Source organism: Pinus tabuliformis, chromosome 4_1 (assembly GCF_031772625.1).
Source record: "Pinus tabuliformis cultivar Carrire ecotype Pingquan chromosome 4_1, CPIR1, whole genome shotgun sequence".
Classification (NCBI taxonomy): domain Eukaryota; kingdom Viridiplantae; phylum Streptophyta; class Pinopsida; order Pinales; family Pinaceae; genus Pinus; species Pinus tabuliformis.
Window position 1 is genome coordinate 707,868,841 of NC_142303.1, and position 18,876 is coordinate 707,887,716.

The 18,876-nt window shown below is 37.5% G+C and overlaps 1 pseudogene; it reads left to right on the forward strand.

The window, feature by feature from the left end:
* LOC149178105 (alkaline ceramidase TOD1-like) overlaps nucleotides 1–18,876 on the forward strand; it is a 55,940-nt pseudogene that overhangs the window by 8,194 nt on the left and 28,870 nt on the right.

Consider the following 18,876-nt stretch of genomic DNA (forward strand, 5'->3'; position numbering starts at 1 on the left):
TCTTGGTGTAACATCATAGTGTTGGGTAATCTAAGCTTTTCATGAGGTGAAGAAGGGATTTCTTGTTGAGAGGATGATGTTGGGTCAGAACAATTGGTTGTAATCCTCTTTGCTATTCTTGATTATTAATAAAGCTATTCAAGTTTTCCTCCAAATTCTTGTATGATTGATGATATATGCATTTCTGTGGTCAATATATATCTGGTCCTATATTGTTTATGATAGTAGATCTATGTTCTTGGATAGTGTTATGCTGATTTAACTCTACAGGTGCTCTTTGAAGCTGGGTAGACGAGGAAGCAAGTGGCAAATATCTATCAAAAGGGAGAGGAATCAAGCAAGGAACCAAGCGCAAGACAGAGGTTGGTCTCCTTTATTCCCCTCTTATCTACTTCTCATAAAGGAAAAAGAAAGTGGTTTTAGTTTGTTTGTTTCTAAGGTAGCTACCAGCCTTAGTGGGACTAGCAGCTCTGCATAGACACTAGTTTTCTCGATAACAAAATGGCGACTCCACTGGGGAGCGAATAAATTGTTTGTTTATCTATATTTGTTTACTTTATAAACTTACAGACAGAGCCTGAAGTCAAGCCAGCTAGCCTTCGAACTGCATTTGCTATGCAAGAGCAAAGTAGATCAACTCTACTTCAGTCTATCTCTGGGTTTTGTTTATGAACTGAAAAATTGATTTACAAGCTCTCTAATTGCCCTTGTGGTGGCTCTAGTAACCTCTTTAGATCTACCCCTGTGATTGATTTACTGATTACCACTTTCTCGGCCTAAATCCCTGAACTGAGCTGTAAACTATGACCTGAAACCCAGTTAAAGTCTTGTCCCTGGTCCAGAACACTGTCTCTTCTTTGGATTCTAGATGCATCGCACTTCCTGAGTGTAGTAGGTGCACTGCATCTCTTTTTCACTGTGTTACAGGTGCACTGATCAGACAAGGCATTTTCTGCTCTTAGATTTTGGTTTTTGTTTTCACTCTTTTTAGCTCTATTCAGGAGTTTTGCTGCCTGTAGTCAGTACACCTCTGTTGAAACCCCCTTCCTTGCCATTATTCTGCCTCCATTGTGCAAAGAACTGTAAATGTTTTTATGTATTTTGAGCCATTTTTAGTTCTCTTTTACAAAGAAGTAGCATAATTGTATTGTCGATTCTTGATTTGAAAGTGTTGCAAGTGTCGTTTTCGGTCGTAGAAGAGAATCTGAATTTTCTTGATAGTCGATTACACTGTTACTCTTGTATTTGATTTGAATTAGTATTTTTTCAAGTGTCAAAAGCAAGTTTTCAATTCTAAATTGCAAAGTGTTGTCATTATCTTCATTTTGTCTTGAAAAGAAACTTGTTAGTAACGTCACTTTGGAAAATAATTCAGATTTGCACTTAGCTTTCTTTTTATCATTCATACATTAAGAAGGCTGAAAACAAATACATGCACGTGCATTTTCATTTAGACTGTTTGTTGGTTTGATTTAGGATAGTGCATATAGTGTGTGCTTTCTGCTCTATGTTGAAAGAACGTCATCTCTCTTTCCTTAGTAGCTAGGATTTTCATTGCAAAAAGAAGATTAAATGATTGTTTATCATCTTAGATTGCATTTTAGGAATTGTACATATACATCACGCGGTGAACCTGAAAGGCAAATTTCTTAAGCAAGATCAACTGTAAAATAAATTTAATGAATCTAAAAACGCTTTGGAACCTAACGCACAACATTTAGAAGTCTAGGCTAGAGACGTATTTCGGCGTTGTAAAGCCTGGTAACTGTTGTTTTCATTGTTGGTTGGGTGATTCCTCCACTTTGAGACGATAAGTGTCAGTATGGACTTGTTCTCCCACGTACTGTCGAGTATATATTGGGAGACCACAATAGGCTTTATCCTTTATCCATAGGAAGTCGTGTCTGCCGCCCTATCGATCGCAATGCACTGAACACAACATTCGGGAAGATTGACTGCCATACCGTAAAAAGTATTCTGCAGTTTTGCGATTGGTTTGGTAATCCCTCTGTCTAGATTTCTAGAGCAGTCTCTTTCATTCCTTTTCAGACTCCTTAAAGGAAAAGGTCCATCTGAGCACTTGTCACTTCAGGCTCATTAAAAGTCGAAAGCGACTAGAGTCATCTTTTGTTTTTTCTCGACTCTTAAAAATTGAAAAAGAAAGTTGTGTCAAAGCATCTAAAATTCATTTAATTTGGAAACATATTTCCCCTTGATTTTTAGTTGATCGAGTAATCCGCAATCGTGGAAGAAAGTCAATTGAAACCCCATCGTTCGCAGAGGCTTACGAGTCAACCGTCTTTGTCTCCAGAATCGAAACTGTTATGGACAAAGCGAACTCGTTTAACCGGTTCCAAATCCCCTGGTAAAGTTAGAACAAGTGTTCCGACACCTTCAGAGACTCCAGTTACTCCAAAACATTTTGGTATCCCTGCCTTTACAGAAGAAGTTCAGCAGCCACCAAAGGACAGTAGAACTAATCCTAGTGTGAAGGTAAACACTTGTATTACTGAACCAGCTCCATCTACAGTTGATTCGGAAGGTGTTATTCCCCAAACATCTGTTGCTGCAGATTCTATACCTTCTTCAACACAAGAAATATTTGACGGACCTGACGGTCTACCTCTTCCACCTGGTCTGATTGCTATAGAAGAGATTGTCGGGGATCCTCCATCTAGTACTCCATCGCGATTTGGAGTCAGGATCACTCTATATCCTTCTTCATCAGAAATTAGTCTACCGTCATCTGAAGCTCCTGTAGAATCGCTAGGCAATCTTTTGGATAGACTAGAAATGTCTGAACAACTCTCGACATCTAGGGCTGTGTCATCCGAGACAGCGATGACAAAACTTCCTGTTGTCACTCCAACAATGTTCGCTGGCATACCATCTGTCCCAACTAGCTCTCAATCGCTGGAAGGGGCCCACTCAGGGGCTATTTTGACAGTATGGTCCATTCTTGTTTGTTCATCTGTAATAGTATCCGGGAACTCTTATGTTGAGTCTCAGCAAATTGATCCTTCAGGGTGTCAATTTGGGCAGTCCGGTTCTCAAGGACAAACAATTCCTTTAAGTACCAGATTACTGTCATATGGGGTGCAATATACCCTTTCATTGTCTCCTCCGGGAGGACAACCATACGTGAGTTCACAACAAAATTTAGGTTATGCTGGAATTACATCTAGCGGTTGGGAGCTAATACTGCCTCAACAACCAAGAGTTGTATATTCGATGCAACAATGTTTACCTATGTCAAATATACCAACTACGCTGGCTATTGTGACGGTGTCGCAAGTACAAGCCTTGCTTGTTGTATGCCAACCTCAGGTTTCTCAGGTTGTAACGCAACAACCTCTTGTCCCTGCGACTCAACCACAATCGCCAACTAATGGAATGACACAAGCCCAAACGGGTACAATTACCCCTCATCTTGGTCAAACAGTCAGTATTGGACAACAGCACATGGCTTCGCAACCATGGTTGGTGCAATACCAACAACCGCAATTCCAACAAGTATACCAAGGATCTAAGCAATAAATCTTTGCAAATAGTGGGCAGTTGTATATTCAAACTAGTCAAAATCAACCATTCTACAATGGTTATGCCCATCAACCTTACCAAAGTTACTAGCATCAAATGCATTATGCTGGTATGCAAAGACGAACTGCTCAAGCCATTCCATCCTATCCTGGGTATGCTTCGCCAAACCTGAATCAACAGTTACCCTTCGTGGCAACTTTAGAGTTACCTGATCTAAATTGGCTAATGAATGATCCAATTGCTTATGCCCCTTGGTGGCTAGCGATTCCGCATAAAATTCCGTCAGATATTCCTAAATTTAATGAAAATCCAGGTGAAGACCTATCGAATCATGTGATGACATTTCATCTGTGGTGTTCATCAAACACCCTAAACGATGATTCGATTAGGCTTCGCCTTTTTGAGAGGACGTTAACTGGTCCGGCAACAAAGTGGTATATCGAGTTACCCAGAGCTTCGTTTGACAACTTCAGTGCCCTAGCCACAACCTTTTTAACCCTTTTTCCGCTACCGATAAGGTACGAAACGGGAACAGAACTTCTTACCAATTTCAAACAAACAACGGCCACTCACATATCCGATCATATTCATGAGTGGCGACGTCGTCGTAGAATGGTAAAAACATATGTTCCTGATCGGCTTTTAGCTGAATGGTTTATTAAGTCATTATTACCTTCCATTACAAAAGATGTGGCAAAAGGAGGAGTCATCACTGAAGAGCAAGTAATTTCTCGTGCGCAATATTTAGACTTGATTTATACCCAGTCTAGCATGCTCTACGATAAAATCCCTGACGCTCCCAGACCGGAATTTTCCGTCCCTCCTCCTCCTAAATCGAACAATGACTCTCATGCCGGTGATGGCGTGATTGGTACGATAGAAACGAAATCGACAAAGAATACATCTAAAAAGGCCTGTAAGATTTCCAGTCAAAATGCAAAAGAAGAACTTCTCGCCTCGGAAGTAAATGCCATCTCGACTGATAAAGGCAAAGAAACCAAGCAACCAGGAGGCAAGAATAGAAACAAAGGGAAGAAGAAGAAACAGGAGGAATCATCACCTGAAAATTCTTCTGCAAACCCTCTTCGAGATAGGAAACCAAAAAGTCCATGCTTAATATGTGATGAGGATCATTGGACAAGAGATTTTCCACATAAAGCTAAGCTTAAAAGATTCTTCAAGAATTAAAAAACCTCGGCGGTATTGACTGATCCGTTTCCAAATCCAGGAACAAATCTGGTTGCTAGTGAAAATGATTCCCTGTCCCAAGTGTTGATGTTTTCGGTTTCGAAACAACAAAATGATGCTTTGATATCGACAAGGAATAAAGATTATGGGAATCCACAGTTGTCGAACAACAAGGACAAGGATCAACCTAGTAGTTCGACAACAACTTCGACAGAAGTTGCGCCGCCCATAATTCCAGAGCTAACAATAAAGCCGCCAAAGGGAGTAGTACACAAGTCGACATTTAATCCTTGTGCCAAAGCAGCACAACATTATAATATAGTGGAAGATCTAGCCTAATCGCCATCCGCTATGTCAACACTTGAGGTACTGTAAAATTGCCCATCCCAAAAGCAGGCTTTATTATCAACTATAGGTGGGATAGACCCAAAGGATTCTAATCTTGTGTCCTTTAATCATAAAGGATATGACCCTCAGTTACCAGCTCAACTAGCTTTCCTTATTCAAGTGAAAACCCTCAACAAAACTGTTCATCGAACAATTATTGATGAGGGGGAATCTACATGTATTATGTCGATGAGTTGCTGGAAAAATTTAGGCTCACCACCCTTGTCGCGATTGTCAACGATGTTAAAATCATTTGATGGACGATCGTACACTCCATACGTGATTTTAAGTAACTTGCAAGTTGAACTGGGGGGCAAAACAATAGAAATTGATGTTGAAGTAATCGACGGAAACCTCGATTACAACATCCTACTGGGAAGGCCCTGGATATATGCCATGACCGCAGTTATGTCGACCTACTTCAGGAAGATTGCATTTCCCTTCCAAGGAGGAATTACAATCATTGACCAACAAACATTTCTCCCCAACAGTTCACAAGTTACGGGAAGCATTCCAATGATCCATGGAAGCAATCATTCACTTCAAAATATTGGAGTAGGCCTCCTAAAAGACCTTGCCTTAATGGGTACTTTTTCCCTACTACCTCCGAGTAATCTGGCAGAAGTGGCCACAGTGGAAACTTGCAATATGAATCTTCTATATCTAATGGATTTGGAAGATTCCTAAACATTTTGTCAGCATGGATCATCGTCATTTTAGAAATATTGTAGCAATCAATTTTCTTGGCCTGGGGGCAAACCCAAATCAACGCTCATCGAGTGTTTGGATAGATAGGTCTAAGGAATATGGTACCTCTTCAAAACCTTGGTCGCATGTACGTTCTACAGACAAAGGAATCATTCAGCGAATGATGATAGGAGAGGCACCATGGGAAAATCACCACCATCGTTCCCGTCTTCCCAATTACCACGAAGATTATTCCAGCAACCTTAATCATCCTTCAGTTTTTGATTTTCTATCAAATACTGTAAATACTGTGGATATCGAGGATGGTTCTTATCTCGTGTCGACCTTGTTAAAAAATGAAACAAGGAATCATGAGGATAGTTCTTTTATTGCGTCAACCTCATTAAAAAATGAAACGACTCCCTTTCCAAATCGAGTCTTTGATTACGATCTCGTAAAATCAAAGTCGAGTCTTTCGAAGATCTTGAAGGTAAACCTTCATTCCAAACACCGAGATGAATGCAATGAAGCTTGGGGGGCATGCACCTCGATTTGCATTATTATGCTGGGGGCATGCAAACTTATCACGAGCAGTGCTACCATAGGTTTAAAGCTCGTTAAAAAATAAACCCGCATCGAGCAGTTTTAACGCGGAATTCAAGCTCGTTAAAAAATAAACATAAGCAATGAGCAAATGTTCCCCCAGAGTTTAAGCTCATTAAAAAATGAACCATTTTCTAGTAAATAACCATTGTGAATGTATTATCATCAGCCTTTGAAGCCTTGGTCATGTTCTCATCATCACCTCCACTTTGTTTTGGCCGATCATTCACCTCCATTTGATTGTTTACCCTTTTTGAGGAACAACTACGAAGAGTGATCCTGTTAGCCATCCTTGTGACACTGCCGTGATTGGAAAATTCCAAACCTTACCTGGAATCAGCTGCTACCCAAATTTATCACTCGTTCCTCAAAAAATAAGTCTCCTTTAAGCTCTTTTCAACTGACTCGTAAAATATGAAAAGATTGTCGAGCCATTGGCCTTTCCAGATCGTTAAAGTGACCGGAAGTGTTATCCCTCCTTTAGATTTTAATCTTTTTTGGACTTAAGGGATTATTACACAAAAAGATCGAGCGCCTGTTTTGTTCAGCTCGTTAAAAGTACCGAAAATTCATCCCTTTTGTATTGTTTTATACTTTTTCGCACTCAAGGGATTATGTGACGAAAAAGGATTATTGGAGTTTTCTTTACGTCCCTTTTTCAGACTCTCTAAAATTGAAAGGACCGAGTTATCCTTGTTGTTAAACTCGTTAAGACCTAATAGCGACAAACTTGTCCATACAGACAAGAATGAGTTTCACTATTGCTAGGCTCGTTAAAACATAGCGACAGGTTTTCCCGAAGGGAAAATTATAGAACAAGCATATGTTATCCTCCTCAAGCTTGACAAAAATAAAGAGGTACTCGTCAGCAATGACTGGGGAAAAATTGGGAAGAAAACTTGAAGAAACTTTATTGGTAGCAAGTCACTCTTGAACATGACACTTTCACTCCGCATCCGAGTCGGTTTGGGTTGTTCCATTCACCGGTCACATCACCATGGTTCCGTCACACCATCCATATTTGGGGTTAATGCTACCGATCCATCGTGTCAGTTTCGCCGATATGTTCAAGAGAAGTTGCTCAGAGAATTCACCTGTGTCTCAGCCACTGCAATATATTTACGCTCCATTCTTTCATGACCGCCACCCTGAACCTTATATCACCAGATCATTTTCACCTCCATTAAAATCATTTGCTTCATTCTGTGTCATTGATGTGGGATGCACTAAGGCCCTCCTATGACGGATCGGTTCTTGTCGACATCAGCTCATTATCCAAGAAATCGATCTAGGAACAACCCTTTCAGTACTTTGAAGCTTGCATGCCTCAATGACAAGTTTCTCACTTCCGGCGACAGGTTTACATCAATGGCCTTCGACCAAAAGATTTTGTGTGGTGTTCGACGCCAAGTCCCTTATTCACACCACGTGAATTGCACTGTAGTACCTTGAGGGTCATCATCATTATCGGTGATTCCTCTCGTGCTTGTTAACAACTTACATCATTGGCTGGTAATCAGGCGATGCCTTTTCATGTTCGACTCCAAAACATCTCTCACATGGATCGACTTGTACTTTGAGTGAAGATCGAACGAGATTGAAGACCCCGGATCTAGTTTCATCCATCCGGGCTACGATGTATATTCAGGAAAATAAAAACATCAAATGTAGATCATTACTGCACAGATAATCATCTAACCTAAGGGATGATGGCTCTATCAAAATCATCAGTCTACACTCAAATGATTGTCTGTCTTATGTACATGAAAATGAATTTATAACGCTGAGCATGGGAATTGTCGCCTCGGCTAGATCATGAAAATATTATGAAGATAATGAATTGTATTGTACCTTATTACAGGTTGCCTTCCAGCTCGAAAAAACTTTAGATCCTCATGATAAAGCATTTCACATGACATCAACAGATTAAATTAGAGAAATATTCTTCGGCGAAAATCACATGGAATCTCATTTGTCGACGCTTTTCGAACCAACTAGTGTGGTTCATCGTCAGGACAAGTTGAAGAAACAGATCTAGCTCATCATGCTAAATAGTCTGAGCGGAGACTCCAACAACTATCTTCCCTAACGGCTAGTTTGACTCAAGGACAGGGGTGAAAATTATTATAATAGTTTAATTCGTAAAAATAAATAAATTATTATTAAGGGTAAATGGTACGAGACCTAATAATTAAAAACTATAAGTTAATTAATAATTTAAAAGGAAAATTAGTCAAATAAATGACCATGAAATGCCTAAAAAATATAAATAATTTTATTTATAAGTATTAAAAGAAAATCAAAGTTAATAATTAAAAATTATAATTTAATTAATAATTTAAAAGGAAAATTAGTTAATTAAATGACCTTATAATAAATGGATAAGTGAAATGCCTAGATATATAGAGTAATAAATAAAATATTATTATTGAGGGTATTTGGCACAAGACCTAATAATTAAAAATTATAAGTTAATTAATAATTTAAAAAGGAAAATTGGTTAAATAAATGACCTTATAATAACGGAATAAGTTAAATGCCTAAGAAATATATGAAGAATATATAAAAATAATCTTATTTAAAAGTATTATTAAAATTGTATGTTAATTAAAAAATAATAAAAGGTAATAAAGAGAATCAAAGTTAATAAAAATTATAAGTTAGTTAATAATTTAAAAGGAAAATTAGCTAATTAAATGACCTTATAATAAAGGATAAGTTAAATGCCTAGATATATAGAGTAATATATAAATTAATTTTATATAAAAGTATTATTAAAAATGTATGTTAATTAATAAAAGGTAATTAAGCTATAAAAAGGACCTTAAATGGAAAATTAGTTAATTAAATGACCTTATAATAAAGGATAAGTTAAATGCCTAGATGCATAGAGTAATATATAAATTAATTTTATTTAAAAATATTATTAAAAATTGTATGTTAATTAATAAAAGGTAATTAAGCTATAAAAAGGACCTTATAAGTTCAGAATATAATAAAGAAAATCAAAGGATGATATGTTAGATCGGAAATTAGTTAAAAATATAAGCTGTAAAGAATTTGAAAGGAAAATTAGTTATATGAAGGCCCTTAAATAAAAATAATCAATATATAAAAATAATAGGAATTAAAATGGAAAAATAGGCATAAAGGACCTTGAAATATCAGAAGAAATAGGTTGCTATACATAAATAAATAAATATCACGCGAATAAAAACTAATAAATAAATAAACAAAAATTAAAAATAAAAATCGAAAAATAAATAAATCAATAAATTAAAAATAATAATAATAATAATAATAAATAAATAAATAAGTAAAAATAAAGATAAAAGACACAAAAAACCAAAGAGGACGGAAAAACTACTAGGAAGAGAGGGCTGGGACCCAACACCTACTGACTTTCCAACCATCCTCTCTATTGAGATTGCTTGGTCTCTTTTCAATCTCAAGCGCTTCCCTGAATTTTCGATGATGGAAATGTGAAACCTTAGCAATAACACTCGCTTCTCCAATACAAACATGATGATTGGTTTTCTCAGCATGTTCAGCCAAAGCGGAAGACTTAAGTCTCCAATGCTTCAGATCCGCTGTGTGCTCGCGAATCCTCTGATTAATGGAACGACTAGTCTCCCCAATATAGGGGGTCCCACAGGAACAAGGGATCATATAAACACCCTTCATATCTTTAGGGTCAATGGGATCCTTCACTGATCTGAGGGACGAACGAATGGTGTTCAGGGGCCTAAAGGACACAGGGATACTATGTCTCCTGAGAATCCTACCAATTCTATCAGTGGTCCCTTGAACATACGGAAGATGGACACCAGGAACTCAATCTTTTGGTTCTCTTTTAGCCAAATTCTTGGAAGCTTTAAGGAAAGCCCTTTGACCCATGTATCTACTGTAACCATTCTCCACAAAGACATCCAGCAGATGGGATTTTTCCTTCTCAAAGCTCTTATTGTCCGAGATCCTCAGGGCCCAAGTAGCAAGGGTACTGAGAACACCCATCTTTTGAGCCGGGAAATGGTGGGAACTGGCATGAAGATACTGCTCCGTATGAGTTTTCTTTCGAAAAACTTGATGGGCGAGGGAACCATCATCATTCCTAGAAATAAGAATATCAAGGAAAGGAAGGCATCCCTCAACTTCCTGCTCCTTAGTGAACTTAATGGCTGAGGATTGCCTGTTGAGATGATCAAATAAGAGATCAAGCTCATCCTGGCCATGAGACCAGATGACATTGGTGTCATTGAGATGATCAAAGAAGAGATCAAACTCATCCTGGCCATGAGACCAATGTCATCTGGTCTCATGGCCAAGATGAGCTTGATCTCTTCTTTGATGACATTGGTGTCATCAAAGAAGAGATCAAGCTCATCCTGGCCATGAGACCAGATGACATTGGTCTCATGGCCAGGATGAGCTTGATCTCTTCTTTGATCATCTCAACAGGCAATCCTCAGCCATTAAGTTCACTAAGGAGCAGGAAGTTGAGGGATGCCTTCCTTTCCTTGATATTATTAGTTCTAGGAATGATGATGGTTCCCTCGCCCATCAAGTTTTTCGAAAGAAAACTCATACAGAGCAGTATCTTCACGCCAGTTCCCACCATTTCCCGACTCAAAAGATGGGTGTTCTCAGTACCCTTGTTACTCGGGCCCTGAGGATCTCGGACAAGAAGAGCTTTGAGAAGGAAAAATCCCATCTGCTGGATGTCTTTGTGGAGAATGGTTACAGTAGATACATGGGTCAAAGGGCTTTCCTTAAAGCTTCCAAGAATTTGGCTAAAAGAGAACCAAAAGATCGAGTTCCTGGTGTCCATCTTCCATATGTTCAAGGGACCACTGATAGAATTGGTAGGATTCTCAGGAGACATAGTATCCCTGTGTCCTTTAGGCCCCTGAACACCATTCGTTCGTCCCTCAGATCAGTGAAGGATCCCATCGACCCTAAAGATATGAAGGGTGTTTATATGATCCCTTGTTCATGTGGGACCCCCTATATTACGGAGACTGGTCGTTCCATTAATCAGAGGATTAGCAAGCACGCAGCAGATCTGAAGCATAGGAGATCTAAGTCTTCCGCTTTGGCTGAACATGCTGAGAAAAGCAATCATCATGTTTGTATTGAAGAAGCCAGTGTTATTGCTAAGGTTTCGCATTTCCATCATCGAAAATTCAGGGAAGCGCTTGAGATTGAAAAGAGACCAAGCAATCTCAATAGAGAGGATGGTGGGAAAGTCAGTAGGTGTTGGGTCCCAGCCCTCTCTTCCTAGTAGTTTTTCCGTCCTCTTTGGTTTTTTGTGTCTTTTATCTTTATTTTTACTTATTTATTTATTTATTTATTATTATTATTATTATTTTTAATTTATTGATTTATTTATTTTTCGATTTTTATTTTTAATTTTTGTTTATTTATTTATTAGTTTTTATTCGCTTGATATTTATTTATTTATGTATAGCAACCTATTTCTTCTGATATTTCAAGGTCCTTTATGCCTATTTTTCCATTTTAATTCCTATTATTTTTATATATTGATTATTTTTATTTAAGGGCCTTCATATAACTAATTTTCCTTTCAAATTCTTTACAGCTTATATTTTTAACTAATTTCCGATCTAACATATCATCCTTTGATTTTCTTTATTATATTCTGAACTTATAAGGTCCTTTTTATAGCTTAATTACCTTTTATTAATTAACATACAATTTTTAATAATATTTTTAAATAAAATTAATTTATATATTACTCTATACATCTAGGCATTTAACTTATCCTTTATTATAAGGTCATTTAATTAACTAATTTTCCATTTAAGGTCCTTTTTATAGCTTAATTACCTTTTATTAATTAACATACATTTTTAATAATACTTTTATATAAAATTAATTTATATATTACTCTATATATCTAGGCATTTAACTTATCCTTTATTATAAGGTCATTTAATTAACTAATTTTCCTTTTAAATTATTAACTAACTTATAATTTTTATTAACTTTGATTCTCTTTATTACCTTTTATTATTTTTTAATTAACATACAATTTTAATAATACTTTTAAATAAGATTATTTTTATATATTCATCATATATTTCTTAGGCATTTAACTTATTCCCTTATTATAAGGTCATTTATTTAACCAATTTTCCTTTTTAAATTATTAATTAACTTATAATTTTTAAGTATTAGGTCTCGTGCCAAATACCCTCAATAATAATATTTTATTTATTACTCTATATATCTAGGCATTTCACTTATCTATTTATTATAAGGTCATTTAATTAACTAATTTTCCTTTTAAATTATTAATTAAATTGTAATTTTTAATTATTAACTTTGATTTTCTTTTAATACTTTTAAATAAAATTATTTATATATTTTTAGGCATTTCATGGTCATTTATTTGACTATTTTTCCTTTTAAATTATTAATTAACTTATAGTTTTTAATTATTAGGTCTCGTACCATTTACCCTTAATAATAATTTATTTATTTTTATGAATTAAACTATTATAATAATTTTGACCCCTGTCCTTGAGTCAAACTAGTCGTTAGGGAAGATAGCTATTGGAGGCTCCGCTCAGACTATTTAGCATGATGAGCTAGATCTGTTTCTTCAACTTGTCCTGACGATGAACCACACTAGTTGGTTCGAAACGCGTCGAAAAATGAGATTCCATGTGATTTTCGCCGAAGAATCTTTCTCTAACTTGATATGGATCACAGAAGCCTAAACTCTATTATCAACAGATTAACGACCTCATGCTTTAGGGGGGCAACTGTTATAGACATTTTTGGGCACTGCAACCCCAATCATAAATGTCCATAAACCAAGGGCTCTTAGTTCCCTAAAAGTTTTGTTCCAACCTCTAAAAGAACAAGGTCAATTGATTACATCTTCTCCTAGAAGTTCTCCATGACAAACTGCTCAGAATTGGTCAAAACTGGACCATCTCACCTGCTCCATGGTCAAAGTGCGCTGCATCCCACCTAAATACACACGGGAGGTGCGATGCATATTGAAAATCCCTTCTATGGGGTGCGATGGGCGAGAGTGGACAAATGGCAGGGTCAATCTGCAAGGTGGAGGATCATGGAATCTTCTAGAAACTTCTCCTGTGACACTTTCCTCTCTGTATTCACCCAGGGATGAGTAAGAGATCATCAATCTCCAAGTGGAATCAAGAACTATCAGAGAGAGGAAACTCATCAAATCTCAAAAGCTGACTCACCCCCCTTGCAAACATCTATATATGGATCCCCCATCCCAGAGATCCAGAGGCTAGAATTTTGTATCTTGTAAGGAAGTGCTGTTGGTTTCTTGGTGTAACATCATAGTGTTGGGTGATCTAAGCTTTTCATGAGGTGAAGAAGGGCTTTCTTGCTGAGAGGATGATGTTGGGTCAGAACAATTGGTTGTAATCCTCTTTGCTATTCTTGATTATTAATAAAGCTATTCAAGTTTTCCTCCACATTCTTGTATGATTGATGATATATGCATTTCTGTGGTCAATATATATTTGGTTCTATATTGTTTATGATAGTAGATCTATGTTCTTGGATAGTGTTATGCTGCTTTGACTCTACAGGTGCTCTTTGAAGCTGGGTAGACGAGGAAGCGAGTGGCAAAGATCTATCAGAAGGGAGAGGAATCAAGCAAGGAACCAAGCGCAAGATAGAGGTTGGTCTCCTTTATTCCCCTCTTATCTACTTCTCATAAAGGAAAACGAAAGTAGTTTTAGTTTGTTTGTTTCTAAGGTAGCTACCAGCCTTAGTGGGACTAGCAGCTCTGCATAGACACTAGTTTTCCTGATAACAGGAAGATTGAGATCTACTGCAGGATTCAATAGATCATGGAGGATGAAGCAAAGATTCAGTTGGCCTCTTTGTGATTAACCAGCACTGCTCTCATTTGGTGGGAAAGCAAAGTGCAAAGCAGTAAGAATGTTGGTAATCTTTATTCCTCTTGGCCTAATTTCATTTCTGCATTAAAGGCACAATTTTATCCGTTGGGTTACATGCAAAAAGCTTTAATGAACTGGCAGTATTTAAGGCAAGGCAAAGGTCAGGATGTTCAGAGTTTTACAGAAGAATTTAGGAAGCAAGCACTAAATTTGGGTATTGCACTTGATACACCTAAAATTGTAACTAAATACATTGGATCATTGCATAATTATATTAGGCACTCATTGTTATTGTTTGAACCAACCACCATTGATGCGGCCAGTGTAAAGGCCATTCACATTGAGAACAGGGGAAAATATGACAGAGATGACCAATAAAAGAGAATGGCAGCAGTCAAGAGAAGGGGAGCAAAGCCCTCTTGTACCCATTGTGGGAAAGAGGGGCATGATGAAGAGAATTGTTGGAAGTTGCACCCAAAACTGAGACCTGAGAGGAATGACAGAAATATGAAACAAAAGGTCACTGCCACCCTACATCAAAGCCAAGATTCCAAGTCAGAGGAGGATGAGAAAGTCACAACTACGGGATTTGCACGAGGTAGGCCCGTTGACTTGGGGTCTAACTTCGGTGATGAGATGAAGTTTTCAGCCCTGGGGGTTGCGACAAGAGGGCCCATAGATTTGGGGTCTGATTCTGGCTATGAATCAAGGATTTCAGCCGATATAACAAAAAGGACACTCCCCTTAGTAGAACTTGAAGAGATCAACCACCACATCCAATCAGAGAATTCCGAGCTAAGGAGGCTTCTATAGGAGGCAAGGGATGAAAACCAAAGATTACTACGCTAGTTGCAGGCCAGGGAATAACCGCAACATAGCTATCGAGAGGTAAAAAGCGATTCTCCAATTTCATATGATTTTCATGATGATGAGTTTGTTGCTTTTGAAAAACATACTACAGGGATTGGATCCAAATTAATGAAGAAAATGGGATATCAAGGAAAGGGCCTCGGCATCAAAGTCCAGGAGATGTTGCATTATGCAGGACTCGGATACGTCTGAAAGGAGATGGGGAAAATCTCTGATATAGCCAGTAACCAACCAATGACAGATGATGAAATTCCTTCCTCACCATCCAGCGATAGTGAAGGCTCCATGAGCACCTTTCGAAGGAACACCAAGGGTAGGTGCCCCAAGGTAGTTTGGAGGAGAAAGAATTGTTGTAATCATTGCAACAAAGAGGGACACCAACAAACCATGTGTCTGATGCTCCATGTTCCAGACTCATCATTGGAGGAGTCGAAAGATGAACATATTCAACAGATGAATCTGCACCATTCACGATGGTCTACTTTGATAAGATGTTTTTTTTAGGTAGTAGCTTGTTATGGCCACCATTGTAAATCAACGTTGCAATGTAAAAATGATGGCATGTTTCCCATCACTTCAAGATGCAACGATGATATTTTGGTCTTTCCTTATTATTATTTGAGGCATTAATTACTTTTTATGTAATCCTTGGTCAATGAGTCTGTGCTATGAACTCTTGGCAAGGAGGGGTTGTTGATTCATGTCTGGTGTGCATACTTGTAAGAATGTACCAGTTTCGCATGCAGGAGAGTGACAGTGTGGATTGACAGTGTGCTAATGCTTTTGGAGGACCAAAAGCTCCAGAGTGGGGAGGATTGATCCAGGTGGATCTCGAGACACCAAGGGGAAGGATAAGGCTAGAAATTAGAAATGGCAGAAAGAAGAATTTGGTGTCATTAGTTGAGAGGGCTTGTCTTCCTGATTGCGGTGGCGTGAACGGTTCGTCAATCTGAGCTTGTATGCAAAAGATAGAGCTCTTCAAAGTTTGGTATGGTAGGGGAAAAATGGGGCCCACAGTGCGCCACATGGCATCCCAGTCAGCACGTGGGACCCACATGGCAACTTGACACTTGGCATCCCTCTAGTGGCCTCCTAAGCCTGCAAAATAAAACATGGGATATTTTGGTTATCACTAAAAATTTTATATAGTTATCCAAATTAACCATATAAATAAAAATATATATAACCAATTTAAAAAAAAAATACATATAAAACATAACCAAAATATATGTATCTCAACGATACAATCAAATTCGAAAACCATATATGCTTAAACAAAACCATAATATATATTAACATAAACCCAAACCATTTATAACAAAAAAAAAATACACGGTGGAGCCGTTAAAAAATCAACGCATATGGTATATAGTCAAAGGGTAATATATATTGATTGGTTATATGGCATGGGTATAACAAAAATTGTATGGTCCACTCCATTTTCAACGCCGGCGTATCCGTGACATAACCGTGGGACGGTCAATGAAGGGATTCAGTGGGGCTTGGTTAGGCGGGCATGTAGGTGGTCCCGCCACCCAAAGCCACCCACCATACCAAACATATCATATGACAACCGCCGACTAAACAAAATCAATGAGCGCTACGGGTTCCATATCATGGTTGTTGGATGAGGATGGGTGCGGGTCCCGTGAAGTATGGGCCCACCCTCCAACTTTGGTTAAAAATATATATGATATGTCCATTTAAAAAAACAATGCAGTTGGGGGGTAAAACAAATATATGTTAAAATAAACATTACCATAACCACCTCTATGGTAACTCCACCTCCCATCTGATTAAAACATAAAATATTGCTAGCGCCTAGGGGGAGAGCAGAGGTACAACAGCCCAGGGACGGAAATCAAGACAGAGGCAGTGGAACCCTAAGTAGTTAGAAAACACTGGTGGAACCATGCTTGGCTGAATTTTTGTAGGAGGGTGTTTTTTGTCCAGACTCAGAATTAGGCAAATTTTATATCGTTTTTTCACTCTCGGTGATAGGAATTTGATGGTGGTGTTAGTTTCTGCAATAGAGCTCTCCATTTTTCAGGCATTTTCCAGCATGGAGGTATAATGTTCCATTTTTGTAACTGATGAATGTAACTTCTTTTGATGCCATTTTTAATGAATGAAGCCCTCCCCATTGATCGAGAAGGGCCCGGAGATGTAGGCCAGGAGGGATGAACTCCGTTATCAAGTTCTTGTCTTCTTGTCTTCTTATGTGTTGCTTCTTCTTCTCACATGTGCACATTTAAGTTTCTCTTTGGTTAAGCTACAAACTGTTTATGTAATTCTTTTAATGCATCTATAAACAAAATATAACCTGGATCACCCCTCAGCCTCCACACCCTCATTACCTTACCATAGCTTCCCCATAACGATGACACTCTCTTAGAACGCCAAAGGGTTAGATGAGGCCTGAAATTTTTTCCCCTCTGCTACCTCATAAAAAATCACAATCCTGGCATCATACTAATCTAGGAGAGCATGATCAACGATGTCATAGACAAACTGGCCATACAATACAGACTAAAGGACTAAACTTTCACAATTTTAGATGTAAAAGGACACTCAGACGAACTACTAATAGGGTGGAGTCCAAAATTTAGGGCCTTGGCCTCCACCTCTTACAAATCCATTGTTATGATTACACTATTTATCCTTGAAGCTTGGAACAAAAAATTTTGTACTTAATATATATGGGCCTTACAATGATCACATCTCCTTCTAGAATTATCTCACAAATTCTATTTCCTACTCCACCCCTTATACCATCCTTGGTGGAGATCTTAATCTCACCCTATCCTTAAGGGATATCTAGGTTACCAACCCTAGACCAAACCCATTCAATGGATTCTTCTCTAATTTGTTTACTTTTCTTCACCTCATACCATCAAATCCCTAAAGGTCTCCCATACCTTGAAAAATTTATGCACAAATGAGGATGACATATCCAAAAAGATCAATAAGTTCCTCATTTCAAATGATTTTCTCAACCCTCAGACTATCTCACAACTGATTGTCTAATCATCTCCCAATTTTTCTTAGATCATCTATCGATTCAAATAAACATCCACACCCACTTTGTTTCAACCACTCTTGGTTTTTTAAAGAGGATTTTAATAAGATAATCGAGGACACATTCTCACACTTACATCCCTCATGATTGAACTCCTATGTGGCTCAATTTGTGAAACAAATTTACAGACTAATACAGGCCGTGAAAGGATGGTATCAACAACATAAAGAAAATTAATAAGCCTATTTAAATGAAGTATAACATAACATAAATCCTTCTATCTTAATTCCAATGGGTCTTCTAGAAGGATGTACTAACCACTCTTAGAGAACTGGAACAAGAGAGATATGATCTTCCTAACAGAGAAGAGAATGAATGACACCCTAAAAGTAGATATGTGTAGATTGCTGAGGCTAATAAAAATACTAAGCTTTTCTATTGCATAGAACATGGTATTATTTATGAAAAAAAATATGACAAAAAGTTAGTTTAAAATCTAAGGGTTGATAATGTTAATTTTATAATGTCAACATAAGATAATTTACAAAATTGTTGGAAAACGGAGAACTATTGCAGTGTCATCATAAATTCAAAACCAATGAGAGGTGATCATAAAATAAAATAAATAAAACTAACCCTATGTTAAAATAAAAATTCTATGTTGTTTTT